At 37.3% G+C, this 25,217-nt stretch overlaps 1 long non-coding RNA gene across 1 annotated transcript in view; it reads right to left on the minus strand.

The window, feature by feature from the left end:
- Positions 1–107: 107 nt before the first annotated feature.
- The window catches only part of LOC117788626, a 68,035-nt gene continuing 42,925 nt past the window's right edge, over positions 108–25,217 (minus strand). Inside the window, exon 3 of the long non-coding RNA XR_004617778.1 lies at positions 108–211. This is a non-coding gene — a long non-coding RNA (uncharacterized LOC117788626). The remainder of the gene's footprint in view (positions 212–25,217) is intronic.

Here is a 25,217-nt window from a genome sequence, read left to right on the forward strand (position 1 = left end):
TGTGGGAGAGTAGTTAGTTATTGTGATTGTTGTTGTTGCCACAAATAATCATATCTATAATTAGCTGTTAATACGCTTAAATGCTGGAGAGTGGAAACTTGGCATTACGTGTGATTATAACGATTTTTGCTTACCTCTAGAGATTTTCGGCTAGCTGAGTGTTCAGTTGTTGTTGCTATTGTTGTAATTGTTGTAATTGGTAGGTGTTTAGCTGTAATAAATATAAAATAAAATGATATATCATTATTGCTGCGTTGCGTTTATTATGATGGTCTTTTAATTTATATTGTACTGCAGAGGGAAATGTTTCCATTGTGCACACGTTTATGGTGCGAATTTTAATCTTTACACGAAATTTGGCTGCACACGCAAACGCAAACGCAAAACGATAATTTTATTATATAAATAAATGTATATAAATCTTAATTTTGTTGTGTTATTTTGTGTATAGATAGAAACACAATCATTGCTTGATTTCACGCCTATTATCGCTTGGCTGAGTACTGCGGGAGTGGGAGGGGGAGGGTGGCGGGGGGAAGGGGATGCAATGCGTGGGTGCGAGTTGCAATTTCTTTTTGGGCCAATAACATTTCCGGGCCCGGGCAGCAAAATGTTGAAATGCGAATTGTGAATTGCTAAATGCATTCGTGTGTGAAAATGATTTTAAAATTGGCGCAAAGAGCGACGACAATCAAAAGGCGTTTTGAAATATCAAATGATGGGGGAAACACAATGAGAAGCGCTCTTTTTGTCTCCACACTGCTAAACGTACAATTTTGACAGCTTTTAATTGTGCAGCGAGCTGTGCAAGATTTCGTTTATTTACTTGAACAACAGCAACAAAGAGCAGCAAAAACAACAACACGATTATATCAATGCAATTACAAAACGCATCATGTCAGGGCCAGATTCAAAGATGCAAAGATTCAGATACAAATTGAGGTGGCAAAGTGGTTGCAAGTTTTACGCCTCAGCTGGCAAAGGAACTGGCGAGTTTTACGGTTTACCTTGAAACAGGTGCAATTAACGCGGCATAATTTCACTTTAAAGCCCTTCAGGCTGACGTGTGAGCTATCATTAATAGTCCAAAGTGAGAGTTTTCTAGCCGCAGCTTCCCTAATGGCTAAAATGCCGACTGCCAACTGCCAACTGCCAACTCAAGTGAGGCCTTCGCATGAGTTTTGAATTTGTGAGCAGTCAGTACTTACGACTGTAAGCAGCAATTTTCCTACTAGCCCACACTCTTGCCTCCCGTGCAACGTGCCACACAAGATTTGCAGCAAGTTTATGCAAAAACTTAATTAAAACAAAATGAAATTCAACTTAGCCGCATTATGCAAATGCTTAGCATTTCAACTGTGAGCAACTGTCAGTTGACTGTCTGTGTATGGGTGTATGGGTGTGTTAGTGTACGTGTATGTGTTTTTGCAATTGCACTAAAAAGTTAACGAAGCATAAATCGTTGTTATGTCTCGCTATCTGATAAGCCACAATCAAATGCAATCAAACTAAATTCAATTTTATGGCCAACAACTAAAGAGATGCCGCTTAGAAGCTCAACTCAAGTGAAGTCAGCTGGAAAATAGCAACAACAACCACAACAACAACAACAACAACGATGACTAGAAAAAGATTTTGCTTAGCAGCTGCGTCTAAACACAAATTAAAATCCCACTGCGTCTCAGACCGAAACCAAAAACCGAAACCGAATCCGAAACTGATGCTGAAGCTGCAACTAAAGCGTCTGCTTGCCAAATAATTTGCAAATTTGATTAGCTATAAAGGCAAAGTAAAGAAAACAAACTGAGACTCAGAAGCGAAAGGCCACAAATCAGCTAGAGGGAAAAGAAAAATGAAAAATCTAAGAGTAAAATCTGCAAATCGCTGTGGAAAATCAGAAGAAAAATCACGCAGCAAGCGTTGCTGATTTAGCCTTTTTAAGTATGCAAACTCAAAAGTCTATTGGCAAGTAAAGATAACTGCTAACTTGTACCTATACAGTTGGCCAAGAAAGTGCTTTGACATAATTAAAAATTTACAAATTTTCGCTTGCCAAAATAGAATTTATTTTCTTTAATGGTTATTTAATATTTAATTATTTTTGGTTGTTTCTTAGAACAAGTTAATGAAGAGATAATTATTTTTTTAATTTAACTTTTTCTTAGAAATAAAAGATTTATAAGCGCATTTTTATTTTCTCAATACACTTTATGCATTTTCAATAACAAAAGTATTCATTCTTATAAATATTTATTTATTTTAATTCTTACTTTATTATTTTAGGCTCTAGTTCTTAAAAAAGTTAAGTAATAGGAAATGAAATTTATTGAATTGAATTTTTTTTGAAGTAATACATAATTTGTGAAGTTTTATTTCTCTAACAAAAAGTATATATTTCTTAAGGATATTTATTTTAATTATTATTTTATCATTTGTTGTATAGTATTTTTAACACGACAACAAAAAAATAAATTTCTTCCAAATTAACAAACAAATATGTAAATTTAAATTTTATCAATATACTTTCTTAACTAACTGTACATAGATATATAGGAAAGGATAACAGCCACCACATGCTGACAACTCTGACAGGCATCAAAAAGCCACGAAAAATAAGTTGGAAAAAGACGATTTTGGCCAGGCCAAAGATGCAGTCGAAAGCCAGCGAATTGTGACGCTGAGATTGCGGAAATGTGGATGACGACGACGATGGCGACGACGATTGTTGCTGTCTGCTTGGTGGATATGTATGTGTATGTGCCACTTACTGTTGCATGCCCCATGCTTCCCCCACGGCCCTATCAATTCAAGCGTAACGAAAACGTTTTGCACTGCATTCGATTCATGCAGTTTTTCGGAGGGCAACTACCCCGCTCTCTCCCGCTTCCTAACCTTGCTCTCCTGTCCTGCCCGCAGTCTCTCCTCTTTCCTTTTCCTCCCTCCTGACAGCTTCAACGCTTATTGGCATCATTGACTTCGACAACAGGCGGTTACACCGCAGAACTGAGCCGCCGCCAACCGCCAGACGCTTTTGTCTGTCTGTCCGTCTGTCTGTCTGTTTGTCCGTCTGTCTGTTTGATCTGCCAGCTTGTGTTTTTTTTCGAGCGCCCTTTGTCGATTCTTCTTCTACATTTTTTTTGCCTTTATTTCTGGCGCAAGCGGAAACACAACTTGCCAAATTTGTGTGTGTATGCGAGTGTGTATGCGAGTGTGTGTGTGTGGATGTTTGCTTAACATTGTTCGATATTTGGTACAGCATCCATCTCCGCCTGGCGGCTTCTGTTCATTTCTTGACTTCGATGTTTATCTTCAATGATTTGCGATTTTCCGGCAATTTACGCAAAAATATGTGACGAAATTTCTCAGTATCTGTTTGAGTGTTTGTGTGTGTGTGTGTTTGTGTGCTCAACTGCAACAATTTCGTTTTTGTTTTCGTTTTTTATTTTGAATTGTCTATCCAATCCCCCTTTCTCTTCGTTTTATGCTCCCCCTTTTGCTCTTAATGCGTTGCGCGCGTGATGTCAGCTCGAAATTTACCAAGGAAATTAGCGTACAAAAATGTTGATGGCAAATATTTGCGTAGCAGCAGCAACAGCAACAACAACAGCAACAACAACAACTGCAACAACACTGACAACCTCAGCATCCCACGCTTTTCAATTCGTTTTACGAATTTGGGTGATTGGCTTTGCCATTTGCTTTGCAGTTAATTGAATTTGAAAGGTGAAAGGCTCCGCATTTCAGGCCAAAACCAAATTTCGTTTTGGCGATAACAATGAAGCATTTGCTTGTCTGATTTATAGAGCTCCGACTCCGACTCTGACTCTGAGTCTGAGCTCAACCATCGATAGTCGGTAAAAAAGGGATGCAATTTGATTAGCGCATAGCATCGCGTAATTGTAGATAGAGTCTGAGATACAGTCTGAGATAGAGACAGAGATTGTGTCTACGGCTTTTAGCCTCGACTGAAAGATGGTTTTGTTATTCAAACTGTGGCAAATTGCATGGAAAAGTCATCAATAGCAGGAAATGAAGGAAATTCAAAGTGATTGTTGAACTAAATGTACTATGATTAACTGAAAGTCATCCACACAATTAAAGATCAACACAATGGAGAGCATTAAATACAAATAAATAATTTCGAAAATTTAACAAATTTAATTTTTATTCCCAGCATTCCTTTTAATTTAATTGTAATCGCATTTGACATTAAATTAACTCAATGTGACTATGAATATACCACACAGTTGAGCAGGCAGCCAAACGACTAAAAGATACCCTGTTTTTATTTTCAATTGGTAAAAACTGAACAACAAATTTATTTTAGAAGATAAGCTTAATTTAATCTAGCTTTATTTGAAGTTTTCAATATTTATTTTAACATTTAAATAAATGCTGTGCGGTTTCAGCATACCCATTAGAGCGCACAGGGTATAGAATATTCTGTGTAAATATATTGCCAAAAATAAAAAAAATATTAATTGTAAAAATTAATTACTTTCAACAACAAATGGCCAAAAGGGAAATGCTCGCAGCCTTGCAGTTGCCTCGTCAGCAAACAAACTTCATTATTAACATCATTCTCAGCCTCATCGTCATCATTGTCATCAACATTATCACTTTTGTCAGTTTGGTAATGATCATGTGATGATTTGATAATTAAAAGCAAACATCAAGCGAAAGAGAAAACAAGATGAAACGTTCAAAGTAATGAATGCTATAAAAATACACACACATACACACACATATACACAGATACAGCAGATTTTATACTTTTATACATGTATAAAAATGTCGCAATTTTTAAATGCCCCAAGCCAGACAGAGAGGGAGAGCGAGAGAGAGGAGAAGAGGCAACAGGATGCGGGCTACTGACCGATAGAGCGAGCTGTGCTTCTGTGCTCTCCTGTCCTAGTCCATGCTTAATTAGTTAGTTAGTCAGTGTGACTAACAGTAGCCAAGGTCCCATGGACAGCCTGTCGAAATGTGACAGCGATAACAACTTTCAGGTGATTGCCAATGAAGCTGGCTAAGATCGGGGCGAGTTTGGGGAGCTTAGGTGTGTTTGGGAACACGTTTGGCCGGGCGACAAGGTTGACTTTGGCAGTTGATGAACTCAGTCTGCCGCCGGCCAACGCATTTTTCATATAAGCGACTGATCCGCTTTACAACTTGGCCGTTACAAGCAGACAAACATAACGTGTATTCGCATTCGAACTCGAAATCGAATTCGATGCCATACATCTTACTGTATCTGTATCTGTATCTGTCAGATACAAACGGACAGGCAACAGAGACCAGACCTTGTGCCAGTTTACGATTGCGCGCAAGAATATAAAACAACAGCAACATCTACAACAGCAACATGTACAACAACAACAACCACAACAACTGCAACAACCGCTGGCAAATTGATTAAACACTAATCGCCGCCATTTTGTGCAATTATATGTGTGAGCAGCAGGCGGAGGAGGCTGAGAAGGAGGAGCAGCTAAAGATGGGGAGTAAACTGATGGGGGGCAGTGCAGTCAGTTGGCTTTGGTTTTTGGCAGGGATTAAAAATAAGTATGTTTTGTATATTTATTTCAGACTAAAATTAAATCTTATTTTTCTACAAAAATATTTATTATTATATATATATTTATATTTATATTTATTATTTATAATTAAAATTCAACTTTTTTCGATTTTTGCTATAAATATAGAAAACAATTTTTCAGTTCTTAAAAAAAATTCAATTCAATATATGTTGAGCCAAAATAAAAAAACATTTGATTTCAAATAATTACAAGAAACAACTTATTATAAAATATATATATTTTTCATTACGATTTTAATAACAAAATATTGAAAAAGGTAAAATTGTCATTAAAAAAAATAAAATGCTATTATTTTATAGCTTTTTTATTGGCAAATAAGAGTTAAAATTAATTTTAATTATAAAAATATCTCTTATTTTGTATCCCTGGTTTTTGTGCAAGTTTTTAGTCGGCGTCGTCTGAGCAATTACGTTGGCGGTGGCGTCGTTCATTGCCTCGTGCCGTCGTCGTCGTCGTCTTCGGTGTCGCCTCCGCTTTCGTTTGACGGGGCGCGGTGCGTGCAACTGTTAATTGAGTGATGGCCAAGACTGCAGCAACAACAACTGACTAGCAGCAGCAGCAACAGTAACAGTAACAACAACTACAACGACAACAACTACAAGCACAACAAGTTAACGAAAAAATCTCGTTTGCCTAATAGCCGAGTTCAAGTTGAATGGCTCAATTTCTCAATCAGTCAATGGACGTGTTTGCGCTTGCGTCGACGTTGTTAATTAACAAAACTGCCAAATAAATTAATCACGAAAAATTATCAAAAATACTCGTACTTTCATACAAACGTGTGCATAAAAAAGCTACAAAAATAAGCATGGAGACAAAAACAAGGCTCTTAAATTGCAAATATAATAAATATATATTGTCGAAGTTAACACACAGCGGGAGAAGTTTTTAATTTGCAAAGAAAAGAAATAAAACTAAAAGACATAAGAAATTAAGCTGCACTGAAAGTCTAGCACAGTGAAACTAAGGACAAAATTGAATAAATAAAATAAACTAAAAAAATTAATGCAATTTTAAATTATTATACTGTCATATGTTTTTTATTTTTTAACAACTTACAATTTAATAAGTCTTAATTTCTTTCATATAACATATTGTGTTCTCTGCAATTAAATTTCCTTTTACTTTCAATTCCACTTAAACGAAGCTTCACTGTGCAATCGTCAAGCACATCCGCTCGTTAATCTATACATAAACTTTATTTATAAACAACACATAAAAATAAGAAAAAATACTCGACACAATTGAAAAGCGTATCACTTGAATTATTTTTAATTGTCAGCTTGGCTCTGAGAAATGGCATAAACTGAGCATGGACATGGGATACGGATACAAAATGTTTATGACCACTTAAGTGAGCATAAATGTTTTTTGGCTACCGATTTTCAGTGGCTGCCACTTAAAATCACTCACAAAGACGCGCATTCCACATAGAAAAAGTGCCAGCTTTAACGAGCCACATTTAGGCTGAAGAGTTGGCCATCTAGCTGGCCAAGTCAAGGTTCATGAACCCAACGTATAACGTATGGAAGGTAAAGAAAAATTCTCACAGAGAACGCGACGACGCGACGTCAATTACATGAGAGGCGCTAGCGATGGTCATGCTGATGGTGTTGCTAATGGAGTGGCAGAAATGCTGTGGCAAGAGGAAGAGAGAGAGAGAGGGCAGATTTAGAAATTGCCTGCCTGGCCATGGATACTTACAACCAGACAGGCTTAACTTTAAACCGCACAGCAAGACGTCGACAGTCGACATCGACATCAGGACGTCAGGCTTTTTGGCCACTTGACTTGACTCGGCAACCAGGCAGTCAGAGAGTCAGCCAGTCAGCCTGTTGGCCAGGCCAAGTAATTAAAAAGCCAAAAGCAACAACAACAGCTCGAGTAGCAGCGGAAAGCGCTACAAGAAAATGGAAAATTACTCGCATATATAGACTAGCCAGAACGTTCTACCTTTAACTCATTCTCTAACTCACAACCTCTTGCTCAATCTCTACCTCAGCATCTAGCTGTATCTCAGGCAGCTGCTACTCTCCGAGCTGCCTTCACACAGACATTGCTCATTTCGTCGTTTCGTAATTAATTAGTCTTAAAAGTTAAATAGCCCAAATGATTTCGGACAGTTACAAAAGGCCGACAGCTAATAGAAGAGGCTGTTGCTGTTGCTGTTGCCGCCAAGAGAGCTACAGATACTGCTAACAGAGATACAGATACTTGTATTACTTACGAGTAGGTTTGAGTTCAATGCGTCTGTACGTTCGCCTGTTGGCAAATGAAGATAAGATACGCGTTTGACAGGCCCGGCTAAGAGTCATGGCCAAGAGTGTAGAGTGGGAGGAACAGATGGAGAACTCTAGGAATTGGCTAGCTGGAGACGACACAGCGCATATTTGTGTAAATTTTCGTATTTTTATACCAATTGAGTTGGCTGTCAGTTTGGCACGCATTGCCCGTGTCTTTCTATCTCTCTATCTCTTTCACCCTCTCTCCTTCCCCCTCTTTGTTCAACTCTCTACCTCTCTCGCTGTGTGCAGCGTTGAGCAGAGAATTTATCTAATGCCAGAGTCAGAGTCGGAGTCAGACTGTGTGCATCTGTATCTGTATCTGGCGTGGATACGTGCTATGTGAATGCTTCTACCGCTGTTTTCTCTTCCCCCTGCTCCCTCTTCATCCTCCCGCTTGCTGCCTTATTGATTGAGACAGAATTTATTGGCAGTGCTTAACGTTTTAAGCAAACATCGTTGTGACTTTTTGACATTTGCCAGCCACTAAAAATGACTCTTGATTCTGAATATGAAATGTGCGCTTAAAGCGCTCTATTTATACATGTGTGTGTGTGTGTGTGTGTGTTTGGGGGTGTGTTTGTGTGTGTGTGCCATCTCGTTAGCTTGGCATATTTAAATATATTTTGTTGCAACATGCTCAGCTGGCGCAAATTGGCAAAAATCAACTCAAAAATTGCATTCTCACACAAAAGGCAACGCCCTCGAAGCAACCACTCAAACCACCCTCCATTCCCCATCCCCCAGCCCCCAACCCCACAGCAATAGCTGCATATCAATTTCATTTTACTTTTCATATTTCCATATTGCCATATATTTGCCAATTTATTTTACACTTTTGCTGAAATTGCCAAGCACTTTAAGTGCGGCATCCACAAAATGCACCTGCCGCAAACATTTAAATAAAACAAGAAAGTTCAGCTTAGCCAGCAAAAGCGACACAACGAATCATAGATACGCTTACTAAAATTATCATATTTTTTTTTTGAGTCGTAAGTATAGGGAAATAGCTTTAAATTTATATATAAATAAATACTTGTAAATTCCATAAATTTCAGAAATGTCTCAGACAAGCTGTCTGCATGCTTTGCATATTCATTGCCTTGCATTTATATCCTTTATCCTTATGCGTTGGCCAACGTTGGGTTACGAGTATGGCCAATAAATGCATTGGCAAAACGCACGCTTAAAACATTTGCATCTGGAGTGTACTTCAACGATTTTCCCCAATGGCTTTAGGGTTGAACTGGGGGACTGTGAAGGGGTGGGGAGGAGGGGAAAGTAAACTCTTTTCAGCCCATGTGCTTGACCGACGCATTGCAATTTGCAACTGATTCAACATTCAAGTGGTACGAGTGCATTGAAAATAGCTGCAAAAATTCTTGCCTAACAGCAGGCGCTACACCCCCCAAAAACGCTCTCTCTCTCTCTCTCTTACACCCCCTGGCCAGCACAGTGGGACAAGTGAGTGGGGAAGCGGCAAGCTGTTGCTGGACTTGCATTATTTATGATCATGTCTAGACCTAAGTGACATATATGAAAGCTACGCCCATGTCTTAATTGCATAATAACACAGATAGAGACAGAGAGAGAGAGAGACAGAGAGAGAGACAGATAGATGCTGTTGATATTGCACTGGAAATTCTATTATTTATTTTTTTTTCTTGTCATACATATATGTTATTTGCCAGCAATAATATTGTTTGTGTATGCACGTCATTTTACGTAAATATTTGGCCAAGATAAATTGCAGTAAACAATTTGCAACAATTTGCTGCAGAGGCAGAGGAAAAAGGAGACTTGTGCCCCAGGCACACAGAACAGCAATTATAGCTCATAAGTTGCAAATTTTTAAGGCTAAACTAAATCTATGGCTTTCTCGCTCACTCTCTGTGACTTTCTCTCTCTCTCTCTCTCTCTCTGTCTCTGTCTTTCTGTGTGTGTGTGTGTGTGTGTGCACTTGACCAAAAGCAGAGAGATGCAAAGTTCATGATAAAATTACCAACTTAATTGCCAAGGCGGGGCCATAAGTCAAAGCCAAAGTGAGCCTAGCCAAACTTGGCTTAGAGTACTCAGCTAATTGGTGCAATATGAGCCAGAGCAACGTCATTAGACGGCAACTGCACTACACTCAACAACAACAACAACAACAAGTTGCTGTTGAGTCAGCGTCTCTAGTTTTTGTTTTTGCTATGCTGCAATCGAACGAAAATAGATGAAACAACAGCAACAACAACAACAACTGCTGTTAGCCGAGCCTGTTAACTGTTGGCTGTTAACAAACTTTTTTTGCGAACTGTTGAACTGAACTGGTTTTGTTGTGTTGTGTTGTGTTGTGTTGTATTTGGCTTTGGCCAGCGAAAGCAAAAGTTGCAACCTGTCTCCATGCCACAATGCCAAAATACACACACACACACACACACACACACACACACAGAGAGAAAAACAGTAAAACAGAGGCACGAGACGCCAAAGTTGCATTTGCATGGCGCTTGGCCAAATGCTTTCAAATTGGGTTAACGACACTTCAACTTGGATCAAAAACTAAAAGAAAGAAATGAAATGCACTTTCATGGCAAGTGTCGCCATGGCAACTTGCAGCATAGAAAGTGAAAACTGAAGCAAAGTTGTTACAGATACAGATGCAGATACAGTTGCAGCTTGCAACTTGCAACAACACACAAATTACATGAGCACAGATATGGTTTAGTTTTTTGGCCAAAAGAAAGTGAAGTCAACGCATGTTGCAGCCTCACAAGTGCTGTCAATTAGTGAGTGGGGAGAAAGAGAGAGAGAGAGGGAGAGAAGTTGCAACTGCAACATCGAAATGATGTCAAATAAGATTATGTTGCTTGGATAAACATGAATAGTACTTGCCGGCACTTTTGATTAAGCACATTTATTAGCTACACACACTCGCACACTTTACAAGCTCATTAGATGCACACAAAAAAAATATAAAAACTTGGCTTAATTCAACAGAAATTGAGGCAAGTGCATGATTGCATAACATGTGTAAGAGATGCAACTCAAATTGAGATACAAGATACGAAATGTGAGCTGCAAATGTGAAATGGAAATGGAAATGAAGATTCACCTGGCTGCAAAGTGAAATTAAATGAACTCTCTGAAGTCGAGACGAGTCAAGGAACCCATAAACCTAAGCGTTGACATTATGTGGAGACTTGGAGAAACACAAAGAGAAAGAGAGCGGTAGAGGGAGAGGGAGAGGGAGAGGGAGAGGGAGGCAGCGACATGCTAATTATGCTATATTTATGTACATGCCGGAACTATGGATGTGCATTGAAGTGCATGATGCTGTTGATGTTGCTGTTGCTGTTGTTGTTGCTGTTGCTGTTCCAACAGACTGCAGGCTTAAACCTATGCCTGCCCCGCCCTTCATCCTTCATCATACGCCCTGTTGTCCCGTTCCGTTGATGTGTTGCCATTTTGCGTTGACTTTGACAAGAACGCGACCATCATGGGCCATTATCGTGCGCCTCATCAGCAACCTCAACAGCAACAGCAACAACAGCAACAACAGCAACATCAGCAGCAACAACATCTAACGCCAAAGTCATTAAACTCTCGTGCAGCATCGTGAGTTCCAAACGTCGACTAACGACTAATTTGCGCATATGACAGAGCGGCATGCCAGTCGTCGTTCTGGGATTTGCCATATGCCATATGCCAGATGCCAGATGGGTTGCTCTGGGTCTGGTCTGTACTTCAACTGGGAATGCGACTAAGACTACACAGAACGAAAAAATTGCATATTTTAAACTTGATTTACGTCAACTACGATCTACATATTTTAGTATTTAACTTTTCAGTTAAATTTAGGCGCCGTAACGATTATTTATTATTTAAAATATTATATAAACTATATTATTATTTAAAATTTAAAGCTATTTTTCATTTTTTTAAATATTAATTTTTTAAATACAATTAATTTTGCAATTCTTACTATGGTTTTTAGTGTACTTTAAATGTATCATATAAAAGCTATTGAGCTACACATCGTGAATGTTTTTAATTTTGGAAATACACTACTTGGTTGCACTCATTACATTCAATTTTTATTCTGAAAGTTTTTTTTTTTAATTTTCATTATAAAAGTTTTTTTAATTTGTATTACAAAAATTGAATAATAATTTTAATTTAAGATATAAAGAAATAATTTTTTAAATTTCTTTACAAAAAATATATGTTATATTGTGATTTCTCATCAAAAATTGAAATTTAATTATAATTTGATTTTATTGAATAAGAAAGCTAAAAGTTATTTGATTAATTTAAAAAAACTCTTATTGTTATCCCTCAAATCGGATCTAAAATGAAAGGTTAATTTTTAATTTTATTATAATTCAAACTTGAATCAATTTCGATTCTAGCTTGAGTTCCGAATAAATATCTTACTCATTTTTTTAAGCAAAATTTGCTAATTGACTTGAAATTCTTTTTGATTATATAGGTTATAGATTTTTGGGACTTAGTTGATGAACTTCTTTAAAGTGCTTGGATTTTGAGAATAACAAACACTTGATTCGAGTTGATTCGCACTTAATTACATAACGACTTTTTTCTCGCTGTGTAGAGTTGGAGTTGGAGTTGGAGCTGGGGAACTGTGATGTCAACGTTGTCGCTGTGCATTGCGTTCGCTTATTGGCAGCTCTCTTGACTTGCCTGGGATTGCGTTGTGCGTCTGCTTCCCATTGAGTCTCTTCATTCCTCCCTCTCTCTCTCTCTCTCTATCTGTAGTTGCTGCTCTGCTTGATTTGTTTGGCCCGCCTGTCTGGCGCTTGTATTTGCCCTCTCGACTGTGGGCTTTAAGCGCCCATAAACGCCAGCTAACATAGGCCTGTCAGCCACTTATGCGTTTTAAATGATAAGAAATGTAGCAGCACAACTTGGCCATTTGGTCACAAAAAATGCTGGGAATATGCAACGCGTTAACACACACGCACACACACTCAGACAAACACACAGGAGACTGTCACACGCGACGTATGCGCAATGCCTCGAGGCGTTGGCCCAAACAAATCACGCCACTTACCGAGCAATTTATTAATAAATACTTAGATATGCATATGCACGCCCATTTGTGGTTTCACATTTTGTTAGTTTTGTTTAGTTTAATTATAGTACACGCAACGGTAAATCAACACCAACACCAGCAACAACAATTAAGTTGCTGTAACTGCACCTGTGGCAAGTACAAACTGCACTTAATTGCTGTAAAATCACGTGTCAGCCCATATAAATATATATGTATATCAAAAGCATAGGATATGTGCTTGCCACATGCCACCAAACATACACATAAGGTTGCCACAAAAATGCCCTTCGCGAAAATGAAACAGTGCAGAGACCTTGCAGTGATTATATGCTTTCACTCTGCAAAAACATGAAAAAAAAGAAAGAAATAAACAGACTGAAGAAGTGCGCGGACTGAAATACCCTCTAATAACTATATTTTTTGTGAGATTTTTATCTTAAAATTATAATGACTAAATTTGTTTAATGCTAATGTGAGTCAGTCAGTCAGTAAGTGAGGTCAAATTGTTTTTTCTATTATTTAAATTATCCACAAAATAGTTTATTAATTTGTTAGATTTGTTTTGACATATTATATATAATAATCTTACAAAATCTCTAGGTTTATTTCAAACTTTTGGATAAATAATAAATAATAATTAACAGAATTTGTAAAATTTTAATTTAATTTGCATAATTTATGTCCTTAAATTTTGAATTATTTTATTAACACTAAGCTATTACATTTTGCTTGAGTAAACTAATAAATATTTATTAAATTTAATATAATTTTTTTTATTAATGATTGATATATAAATGCTATCTCACACGTTCCTTCACTAACATACTCTAAATATCATCAATTGAAAAGCATTTCTCCCTCCAGGGTATGCAACTGTGAGTACAGTCTCGCTTGTGGCCAGGTTGAGTGTCATGAATAACGGTGCTCTGTGGATCTGTGCAGCTTGTGCGCTTGCGATGCACCTTCGGGCCAGTCTAATTAAACACGACACTGAAAATGTGTCCTCTGCTGTCATTGACACGTGTGCACAGCGGCAATCGCAACAACAGCAATAATACACAGCAACAATAACAATAATAAAACTGTAGCCGGTGTCCAGCCGGATATGTAGCAGCCGATAGGCCGTTAATACACAGCATACACAGCACACACACAGAGACACACACCCACACACACACACACACTCGAACGCACAGACAGAAGCCAGAAAATGCGTCTGCTGATTTTCCGTTTACCAACAGTTGCCGGTACACTTCTACATACACACAGCTGCAGAGATTCACGCACGTGATTTATGTGCGTGGGCGCGCATTTTAACGCGGCAACGACACAACAACAACAACAACAGCAACAGAGGTAAAGGAGGCGCCAACAATATCCACAATGCTCGCTGCTAAAGCCGTGCTGTGCCGACAACAACAACAACAACAACAACAACGACAAGGCATTGGCAACTTTATTGGTATTCGCATATTTTACGTGCACTGTCGCTGCGAATGGCAATGGCGACTCGATGCTGGTCAATTCAATCAGGATATAATTTTATGCGTTACTTAAACACGCAGGATATGTTAATATTGCGGCACAAGCCCAGCGGTCGCAACAGCAACAACAGCAACAACAACAACAATGTCAACAACAACTACTACAAAAAATGGCATCTCTTTACGGTTGAAATAACAGCATAGTTGCCGTGGATACATAACTGTGTGCATGCAGCTGTATAAGTATTTATACATACACACACATGTGTTGTGCGGCTGCATGTGTGTGTGTGTGTGTGTCTGTGTTTGTGTTTTCATGATTAATTAATTGTATTTAAAGCATAATTGCCTCTAGCTTTCATTTGATTAAATTTTCAAGCCATGTCTATGTGTGCATGCATGTGTGCGTGTGTGTGTGTGTCTGTGTGACATAATCGTCAGGTCAATTGGCTTTTTGCCTTTTAATTGCAGCTGCAATATGTTCAAATATATTCAAGTTTAATGCAACCCTTTGACCATTGTGCGCTTAAAAGTATGCAATGATAAATTTACAACTCTCATATTACTTCAAAGCTTTCATTACTATTACAAATATTAAAATATTTGAAATTATTTGTACAGTTTAATTGCAAGCTATTACCCAACAATATGCTGCAATAGATTTAATAATAAAGTCATGTCTAAACAGGTCAGCTTTGTTAATTATTTAACTCGACAGTGGCGTGTGACTGACTGCTGGGGGGAATATTAGTGTTATTGCACAGCGATAAGCCTCTAAGGGCTTCAGGGGTATATAAAGCCTGCAATTTTCCCTGATTTGACAGTTCAACTTGAAAAGGGGTTTTTATTCTACATTGTCGTTTGCACTTTTGGGAATTCTTTTGATATTCCATCGGGGTTGTGCAAGCCTAGTAAGTTTTTAATTTTTCAGTATTCAGGATCTCATTAAGTGAATAACTTACAGCGTACTTGGGACTATAATATGATATCCATCAGCAGCAGTCAAAAAATTGGACACCGGTAAAAATTTTCCAGAAATTTTTAAAGAAGGTACATATAAAATTGTTTTATCACTGACTGATGAAATTAAAATGAATACGACCTTTATTGTAAAGATAAGATCTAAGCTTATGCCTTAAAGAGTTCATAAAATTTTAAAGAACTACTTGTACCAATAAATACAAAAAAAAAAAAAATTAAAAAAATACATGTTTTTCTTATAAAAGAAGTAGATTTTAAAAGTGTCTGGTAATTAATTGAATAAATTAATCTATAACTTGTTAAGCCTATAGCTTATTAATAATGACCAATAAGGTTATGATGGTTTCGGGTAAATGGATGCAGTTGGGCGTTAGGATCCCTTTGTATGGATGCGACGATCTCAGAGACTATAAGCGTTAGATACTTCTTACTTGCTATGTATATAGGGTTCCTGGATTATTTACGCAGATTATGATTGTTTAAATTTCGGATGCCACACTCCCTTTGCCTTCAAATCTTAACTAAAATTTTTAAAAATTATATAAAGGCATATGATATTAGAACGAGAAAGCAGCTTGAAGTGCCCTAATAGTTGCAGTTTATTTTGAGTTTCAATTCATGATGAACCACCGTATTCTTAAATTACTTATTATCTCTAACAAAAAAAAAAAATCTAAATATAACACATTTAATTATTGAAATAATAAAATATATTAAATTATTTGTCTACTTTAATTGGGAACAGTTAAAAAACATAATACAACGATAGATTATCCAATATAATCATGGCTAAACATGTAAGTTTTGTTAATTATAAAACATGCTAAAGGCGTGTGACTTTGGGTGTATTATTAGTGTAATTTTAATCAGCGATAAGTCTCTTCGGCTTTAATGGGTATATAAAGTTAGCTTTTTTCCCTGATTTGGCAGTTCAACTTGAAAATGAGTTTTCATTCTACATTGCCGTTTGCACTTTTGGGAATGCTTCTGATATTCCATCGGGATTGTGAGAGCCTAGTAAGTTTTTCAATTTTTGTTGTGTTCAGGATCTCATTTTAACTCATTTAAACTAACAGCGGTCTTGGGACTATGAACTCATATCGATTAGCAGTTCCACCAGCGACGAGAGCAAATTTGCGATTCAATCCAAAATAGAGCATTCAAAGCGCTTTGATTTAAGCTTCACACTTATAATTGACTGGAAGTTCGAAGCGAAAGATGATGATCTGGTAATTATTACGCAATAATGGGCTTTCTTAATCCCTTGGAATAATGCATTCTTGTTGACAGTGGGATATGAAACTGTTTCGCAGCCCGAGTGGTGAGAATGATTTCAAGCCGATGGCCTATGAGATCCCTAGGATGTATAACATGGAGGCTATGCAAAAATATTATAAGGACTTCATATATGGTAATTTGGGACACTGCTCAAATATTCCGAAATTTGAGGAAATCAAGAACCGTCAATGGCCCCAAATAAAATATGTATTCGAACGTTGTGTGATCCCCGGTATAGGCTTTCCAGAAATTCTACCAGATGGTACATATAAACTTGTGTATACTTATATTGGTGAAGCCGAATGGAGTGTGACGTATGTTGTACGGTTGAGATCCAAGATATTCCCTTAAGGATACCAATAATACCAAACCAAGGTTATCATAAGAAACATTACAAATTGAATATTATTTTTGAAAAGTTTAAAGAGTAGTTATTCAATTGATTTATATATATTTTGACTGTGGCTTGCAACGACAACTAATTGAGTTTTTTGTTAATTATATAATTGCCTTTTATGCGGTTGCAATTATTTCACAACTTTTTTGTGCATTATAATTATTATTTATTTGTATGTTTTATTAATTTTTGCAGCTAATTTGCTTAATTAAATTTGTTATTTCTGTTACGTGCGTCGACTTGCATGATGATTTAATTATTAATATTTTTACATGTATTTGTTGTTGTTTTTTTGCTGCTGATTTCACGCCCAGAAGTTGACGTGCCAACTGTCAGTGTCCATCTTTCCATCTTGCTTTCCACATTCTGTGCATAATATAATCGATGTCAGATAACAACAACTTTTTGGCCAAGACTCGACTCACACGCATAGGCCAACAGGGTATGGGTATTGTAGGTTTGGGCCTGGCTCAGGTTCCGGGCCAAAGTTATGAAACAAAATACGTAAATCTCTTTAGTTGGCTCATAATTATGACATTAAGCGGCGATGCGACTTGAATTTTAATTGGCATGCCGTCAGTTAGTCAGCGAGACGAGAGTTGGCCGGGTTGCGGGGAGGGAGAAGAAGGTAGAAAAGTGTACAGTATTTATTATAGTATAAGCATGGGCATTGTTGTTGCTTTATGTTTATTAATAAATAATTCCTGTGCTTGGCTTGCTAGCCGAACAATTTGCGGCCATTCATTGAAACTTTTATGGCCAGATACATATGTTTTGTTCAAGCCAAAAATGGCAGAACCGTTAACATTGATTGCTTGTTGATTGCCTTACGACACGAGCAAAAGAATTTAATTAAAACGATTCAAGAACTTTGATTTCTCTTTTGGGCATGATGATGTTGATGGGAACTGACTTTGTTTAACAATAACAATTATACGTTTATTTTCACTAAGATTTTATTCAATTTTCTTATAATTTTCAAAGTTTTCAAGCCAAGTTTGTCTCATAAAACTTCTGGATTTTCCCATGTTGACCCAAATTGTGGGACTCAATGGATCATACTATTAGTTAAAGCAATGTTGTTTATGGCAGGTTTACAATAAAGTTTATTTGACCAACTTTATGCGTTAGACGAGTTCCTCTTTTCCTTGCCTGTTTAATGGTAATTGTTGTTGCTTACAATTCAAAATTAAATTAAATCGCCATGAAAATGCGGTAATTTTATCTTTTTTGCCGGACATTGTCTTCGTTATTGTTATTGCTGTTGTTGTTAATGTTGTTGTTGTCGTCACATGCTGTAAAATTCACACCAAGTGCCAGTACGGCGTAGCTGGCATTACGGCATTAGATAAGAGCTTTGTTTGCCCTTCACACGCATGAACTCTGCGTGGCAAGTGACGTAGTTGAAACTTATTTAGTTGCCACATAAAAGTTCAGTTGCTCAGTTGTTGTTTTTTTTTTTTTTTTTTGCCCTGGCAATAAAAGTAATGTTTGATAATAAGCGACAACAGCAGCAACAAAAAAACAAATACAACGGCAACATCAACATGAAACAACAACTTCATTTGCAATTTCCGCGCGATTGTCTCAAGTTGGTTGCTGCTGCCAACTCCTTGGCTGTCTGTTGCTGATAGAAATCTGAGGCAAAATGTTGCAATGCCAGCAGCAGCAACGACAGCGACAGCAACAACAGCAACAACGGCAACAACAGGCAAGTGAATAAAGTTATTAGCGCATTTAACTGAACCAACGGCTGTGAACTGCCAGCATCCTCAGCATTCGTTATGTGAATACACAACAGCAGCAACAGCAACAACAGCAACAACATTGAATACACTCGTTCATCGCATTGTTTCGTCTGGCCGAACTGCGAATGCAATTTCCATTTTAATTACTTCCAAATGACAACAAAAACAACAAGAAGAACAACACGGCACACGGCCGTGCTACGATAGCCAGACATTCGGCAGACAAGCTGCAACAACAACGACAACAATAACAGAGCAATTGCTGGCGGTGGCGCATGCGCCAACAGCAACAACCACAGCAACAACGGCTAAATAAAAGCGAAAATTAGACGCAAAATTTATGCGGCTTTTTAAATACAAACGTACACACACACACAAACATTTATACTCACACATTTGTGTGTTAAATGTCTACATACAAATACAGCAATTTTCTTAAGCAATTGCTACTTGTAAATGTTTAGCATTATAACATTTTAAAGCTATTTAACATTTTCTTGTTTTGTAGTTTATTATTATGTTATAAGACTTGCACTTATTTAAAAATGAACACTTGAAGCAACCCTCGTGCATACAAAACACAACACTCTGCGAATTGTTTGCTATGAAAAATGCGAATTAAAATTCGACTTTTTGTTGCTGCGGGGATTGGATATCGTTGTCGTTGTCGCAGTCGTTGTTATTGTCATTGTTGTGGTATTTGTTGTTGCTTTCTTGTGTGTTGTTGTTGTTGTTGCTGTTTTGCTGGTGACACTTGCCGTTTGTAACCTATGTTGTTTCTGTTGTCGTTGTTGCTCGCTTTTTATTTTTTGTGCATTTTCTGCATAAATATTTCAACACTTTCGCTTTTGTTTTGTGTCACACAAAAAAAAAAATTGGTTTTAATTATTCCCAACGTGAGCGTTGCCCCTCTCTCTCTCTCGCTCTCCCTCTCCCTCTGCACAGGTTGCTGTGCATTTTAATTGCATTTTTATTTAATTTCTGTGTGTGCTGCATCTAATTTGTCGTCATCGTTGTTATTGTAATTTTGTAATATTTTTTCGTTTGTTTTTGTTATTGTTTGTTGGTTTTTCTCTTTAGTCTTGTTATATTTTTGCTACTGTGTTTTTTACCTTTTGTTTAACATTTCGCGTACTATTGTTGTTGTATTTCTTCCCACGCACTTTGCGAGGTCCGTCTGTAAAAAGCATTGTTGTTGTTATTGTTGCTGTCATCATGTATTTGTTTGCGTAATTGTTAAAAGCAAAAGCAAAGTCAATAAAATAAAATAAAATGAAATAATATAAAATAAAATAAAAGTAAACATTATTTCGTCATATTGATCGTGGTCTGTCCGTCAATTGATTAGCACTTTTTGCTGTGTTGGTTTTTAATGATATTTCAGATTTGCATATAATAATATATGTATGATTTTTCGAAAGAGAATGCGAGACAAAAAACAGTTTATATATAAGCTTTAGGTGTGAACCTTACATAACTAAATGGGATATTTTCTTTAGAATTCCTGAATATTTTTAGCTAAAATGCTAAATAATTTGAATAACAAAGAAACGCTAATAATCCAATTAACGAAGTAATCAGTTCTCTTAATAGGGTATTTAAAATTCGATTAATACAACTTCTTCAGTTATAATTATTCACATTTTTGGCATTTTATTTCCGTTGGCGTTGCGTCTGCGCAATTCTTTGACCCAATTTTAGATTGATTTGGAAATATTATTAATTATTTTATTTTTATTACTTGGCTTGGCGTCGTGTTCAATTTATGGCAAACTCTGTTACTATGTGGGAGTGTTGTTGTTATTGTTGTTGTTGTTGCTGTTGTTGTTATTGCATATTCATATGGAAATGGTTCAATAGACTCATTCATTTAGTTTTATTTGTTTGCTTAGCTTCTTGTCTGCGCATTTTGTTGCCACGTTCTAAGCGGCTTATGAAATTTACATTTTGCAATATGGCAATTATAACGGCATTTAGTATGTTTTGGCTATTTTCTAGCATATTGTCAGTTGACCCGGCAAAAGATCAATCAATGCACACAATCAAGTCCACACAATAACATACACTTATATATACATATATAGTCAAACAATCTGTGGCTTGAGCTTACAGTGTGGTCTGCTCATTTCTAGATGTTTGCTGATTGCATAAGCCCGAAAATTAATATGCAAAATGTACACAGAATGTGCTATTAGTAAGACATCAAAAGCTGACATCGATATGGCTATAATAAATTAATTAAAATGATATCAAAGGCTAAAGTCACCATCGTCTCCGATTCGAAGTGTATCTTCAAATTAGCCGCGAGTCGTTTTGGCCTCGCTAACAGTAACAGTAACAAATAATTAGCTTGTAAACTAAAAGTCATCATTAATAATGATTACCGTTGGGTTCTCGGTCTGCTGTGTGTGTGTAAGTGTGTGTGTGGGTGTTGTCGTCTTAGCTCTAGCTCTGGGTCGCCTTTTTGCCATAAACGTCAACATAATTAAGTGAACGACTTCTTCTTCATCTTCTGCACTTCTGCTCTTCTCATTCATTTTCTTCTTCTACTTTTCACAGTTTTTGCCGAGGTTTTTCTTTAGCGGATTCGGCTGCTGCTGCGATTTATTTCGCATTAACGCTCAATATTGCTTGCTAATTAACCACAGCCAAAGTTGCCGAAAAACTGCCACATGCAAACAACAGAGGGGCAAACAGAAGAGCGGTCGACGAGGCGCTATAATAACAACCGATATATATGTATCTTATTATATATATACACTGTAGAGTTGTGGCGAATGATGAGCATGATGAGTCGCATTTTTGTGGCTGCTAATTAGCAGCGAGCAAAAAACTTCTTTAGTCGATCCGCTTAGCGTTTACAGTTAATGCCAAAAGTTTGCTCCAGATGCCTAACTACAATTTGGCGTGCCAAAAACCGTTACACGCACTACACCAGCTGCCAAATATGTGTGGCTAATTTTATATCCGTTACTTAAAAAATAATATAGTTAAAAAGTGTATATTGTATTTGTTCAAATGTATAAGACATAGGAGCAAGATGTCCATATGAACATCGGACATCCATATGAACATCGGACAACTACAAATTTAAAATTTTGAAAAAAATATTTTTTGCGAAAAATCAAAGGGGGGAGTACATGATGTTTGACAACAAAATACGAAAAATTATTTTTTGTTAAAATTTAAGTATTTTTAAATGCAGAATCAATTTGGAGACCAAATAATGATCAAAATGCTATTCCGTTTGAAAATCGGTTCAGTTTTAACAAAGTTATGCAAGTTTGAAGTCTGGTAAATCTCTGGACTGACAACTTTACAAGTCAAATTTTTTGTGAATTTCGGCATGATTTTTTACAAGAAAATGAAGCCTCTCAGAATCAAATTTAAAGTGTAGTTTTATACTAATTGGGTCACCAGGAGTTGAATAAAAGTGAAAACTTAAGATTTAAAATTTTGAAAAAAATATTTTTTTCAAAAATGCAAAGGGGGGAGTACATGATGTTTGACGACAAAATACGAAAAATAATTTTTTATTTAAAAACTATTATTTTTAAATGCAGAATCAATAAAGAGTTCAAATAATGAACAAAATGACATTCCGCATGAAAATCGGGTTAGTTTCGACAAAGTTATGCAAGTTTGAAGTTTGCCAAATCTTTGAACTAGCAACTTTACAACTCAAATTTTTTGTCAGTATTGGCATGATTTTCTACAACAACAAAAAAATCCTCACAGAATCAATTCTATATCTATATTAATGTACAAATTATTTAAATATTTACTTAGAAAGTGGACAGTTTAAGTTCGCTGTCAGTGGGAGATAAAATAATTGGATAATTGTAAAAGAGAATTCGTTTCGTGCTTTAACATTGTTTATTAAATAAACTCAACTCTTGACAAGCTCAATTTTTGGTTCACAAAGTAAATATTGGCTTTTAATTAAATTGCAAACATTCCTCACAATTCAAGTTAGACATGTGTTGGCATTGATTGTGTTTAGCAACTTGTTACAGAGGTGATTTAAGTGCTCGCTTTGTAATAAAATAGTAAGTAACAAAGCATTGAATAATTCAAATTTTTAACTCTAAATTGACAATTAAATCTTAAAAATTGCTTTGCTTGACTTATCAACTTGTCAACAATCATTAAGTTATTTCCAAGGATCAATGTAGTTGACACTCTTAATGTGAAAAGAGGAAACAAAAGTGAAAAGGCGACAACTGTTAGCTGATGGCTTACAACTCATTACATACTCGATCTGGACGCCTTTTATAAAACATTTTAATGAGCCGGCGACTATTTTTCACTTAACGTCGTCCTGCGGCGTAATTTACATGTGCATACAGCAGATATATTTATATACAGTCATATTGCCGTCGTCGACGATGGGGAGTTGCAAACAAACGGGCGGCATAAATAATCGTACAAAGTATGGCAAGCCATAAATATTTAAGCCCAACTGTTGCCCCTGATGCTGCCTGCCATTGCCTTATAAGGTGTTCAAGTTGTGTGTGTGGAGCATACGGCTCTGTTCGTGCAATGGAGACGCTCGCTGAGTTTGCACAAATTTTATGCAGACCGGCAACAACAATGGAACGTAATATAATATAGGCAAGAGCGGCAATGTAGCATCAACAACAACAACTGCAATTGCAACTGCAACTGCAACAATAAACAAGGCGCGCAATTTCACTGACTACTGAGAACTTTACGTACTGTGACGAGAGAAAGAGAGAGCAGGAAGAGAGGATGAGCTTCAGGATTGAGGCAGAAAGAGTAGAGACTCAGCTCAGGGCAAACTTTAACTGTAACTGCACTGCACGAAACTGCAATGTCAACTTTAATTTGAATTGCGTGCGCTAATGGTGCGTATACGTAATTTGTAGACTATGTTTAAGAATTCAGCTTACCGTAAGGCATATAGTAATACGAAACGAGAAATTTCGCTTACCTGCAAAGAAATAAAGGCATATTTATTAGAAATAAGTTATAGATTTAATTAATTAAATTAATGCTATTTATAATATTAATACATAATACTTAATATTTTCATTGCAATTGTTAACGTCTGCCATTTCATGAACATAATTATTTAATGGCCCCATTTAAGTGCTCTTAACTTTTTGCCCAGTGTGTGTGTGTCTATATTGTTGTTGTTGTCGTTATTGTTGTTGCTGTTGGCATTGTTGCTGTTGCTCCTGTTGCTTTTATTTACAGTCTTAACCCTGGCCTCTTGTCTTGTCTGTCCACGTCAGCCCGCGCTTCCGAATGGCCAACCTGCCCTCGCTCCCGCTCTCCCTGCTACTGCTTCAGATTCTCCTCTTCACTCCACTCTCCGTCATTTGGTTCCGCTCCGTTTTCATTCATGCGCCTCACGCTGTGCACTCATTTACCCTTTAACCAAACGTTCAACTGCTTCAGTTGCCCCCCTCACCCCTTTCTCTGCCTCTTTCTCCCCCTCACTGCTTTTGCATATCATTGGCGCGCATCTTGGCAAGCCGCTGCTCCATTGCCCGTTCCCGGTTAAGTGCATTACAATGAACTACGTAGGAGCCATCCGGCCACCCCGCCGTGACTCGTAAATAAGTTTTATTGTGTTTTGTGCCACACGCCCACGTCCAGGGGGGGACTCTCTTACAACAATAGCACCAACAACAACAGCATCAGTGTTGCCAGTCTTTGTAGCAATGGAGCCAACCTCCTCCTGCTCATTCTCGTCCTGTTGCAAGTTATCGCTTCCTTTGTTTTGGTAATTTAGCAAGCGCGCCAACGACGTCGTCTAAATTGCTGGCATACATTTGCTCAATGCTGCCCACTGTGCCACATGTTGTTGCCATTGTTGTTGCAGTTGCTGACGTAGCTGTTGTTGCTGCTGTTGCTGCTGCTGTTGGTCCCAGGCAAATGACTACAAAGTGGGCTTAACTGAGTCTCGCCAACCCGACTCGACTCGACTCGAGCTGCAAGCTCTTGGAGCGCTTTTCGGCTGCCTTCGTCTGAATTATGGCGATTCTAATGTGGAGGATTTCCCCCGACTCCTGCCTTCTCCAGCTGTTGTTGTTGCTGTCGTTGCCGTTGCTGTTGCTGTTGCTGCCGTTGCTGTTGCATATTTAAGCGCGAATGGGCGCAATTGTTGCGCGTTTTATTGTTTTGGGAATAAGTGCGGATTTATAGAAATTTTTCGCTTTACACTGCACTGCACTGTGCTCAGCTAAGCTTTTCTCTAGAGACAAGTTCTCTCCCTCTCTTTCTGTGTTATTTAAGTGCAGGCTTGCAAATAAAAATAGAACAGCAATATATTAAGTGCTCAGCTCTTTGCATTATTTTGACTGTGTATACAGTTAGAAGCCATCGGCAGTCGCAATCTTTAGCTGCGATAATGAAGCTG

Source organism: Drosophila innubila (assembly GCF_004354385.1).
Source record: "Drosophila innubila isolate TH190305 chromosome 3L unlocalized genomic scaffold, UK_Dinn_1.0 0_D_3L, whole genome shotgun sequence".
In the NCBI taxonomy this organism is placed as follows: domain Eukaryota; kingdom Metazoa; phylum Arthropoda; class Insecta; order Diptera; family Drosophilidae; genus Drosophila; species Drosophila innubila.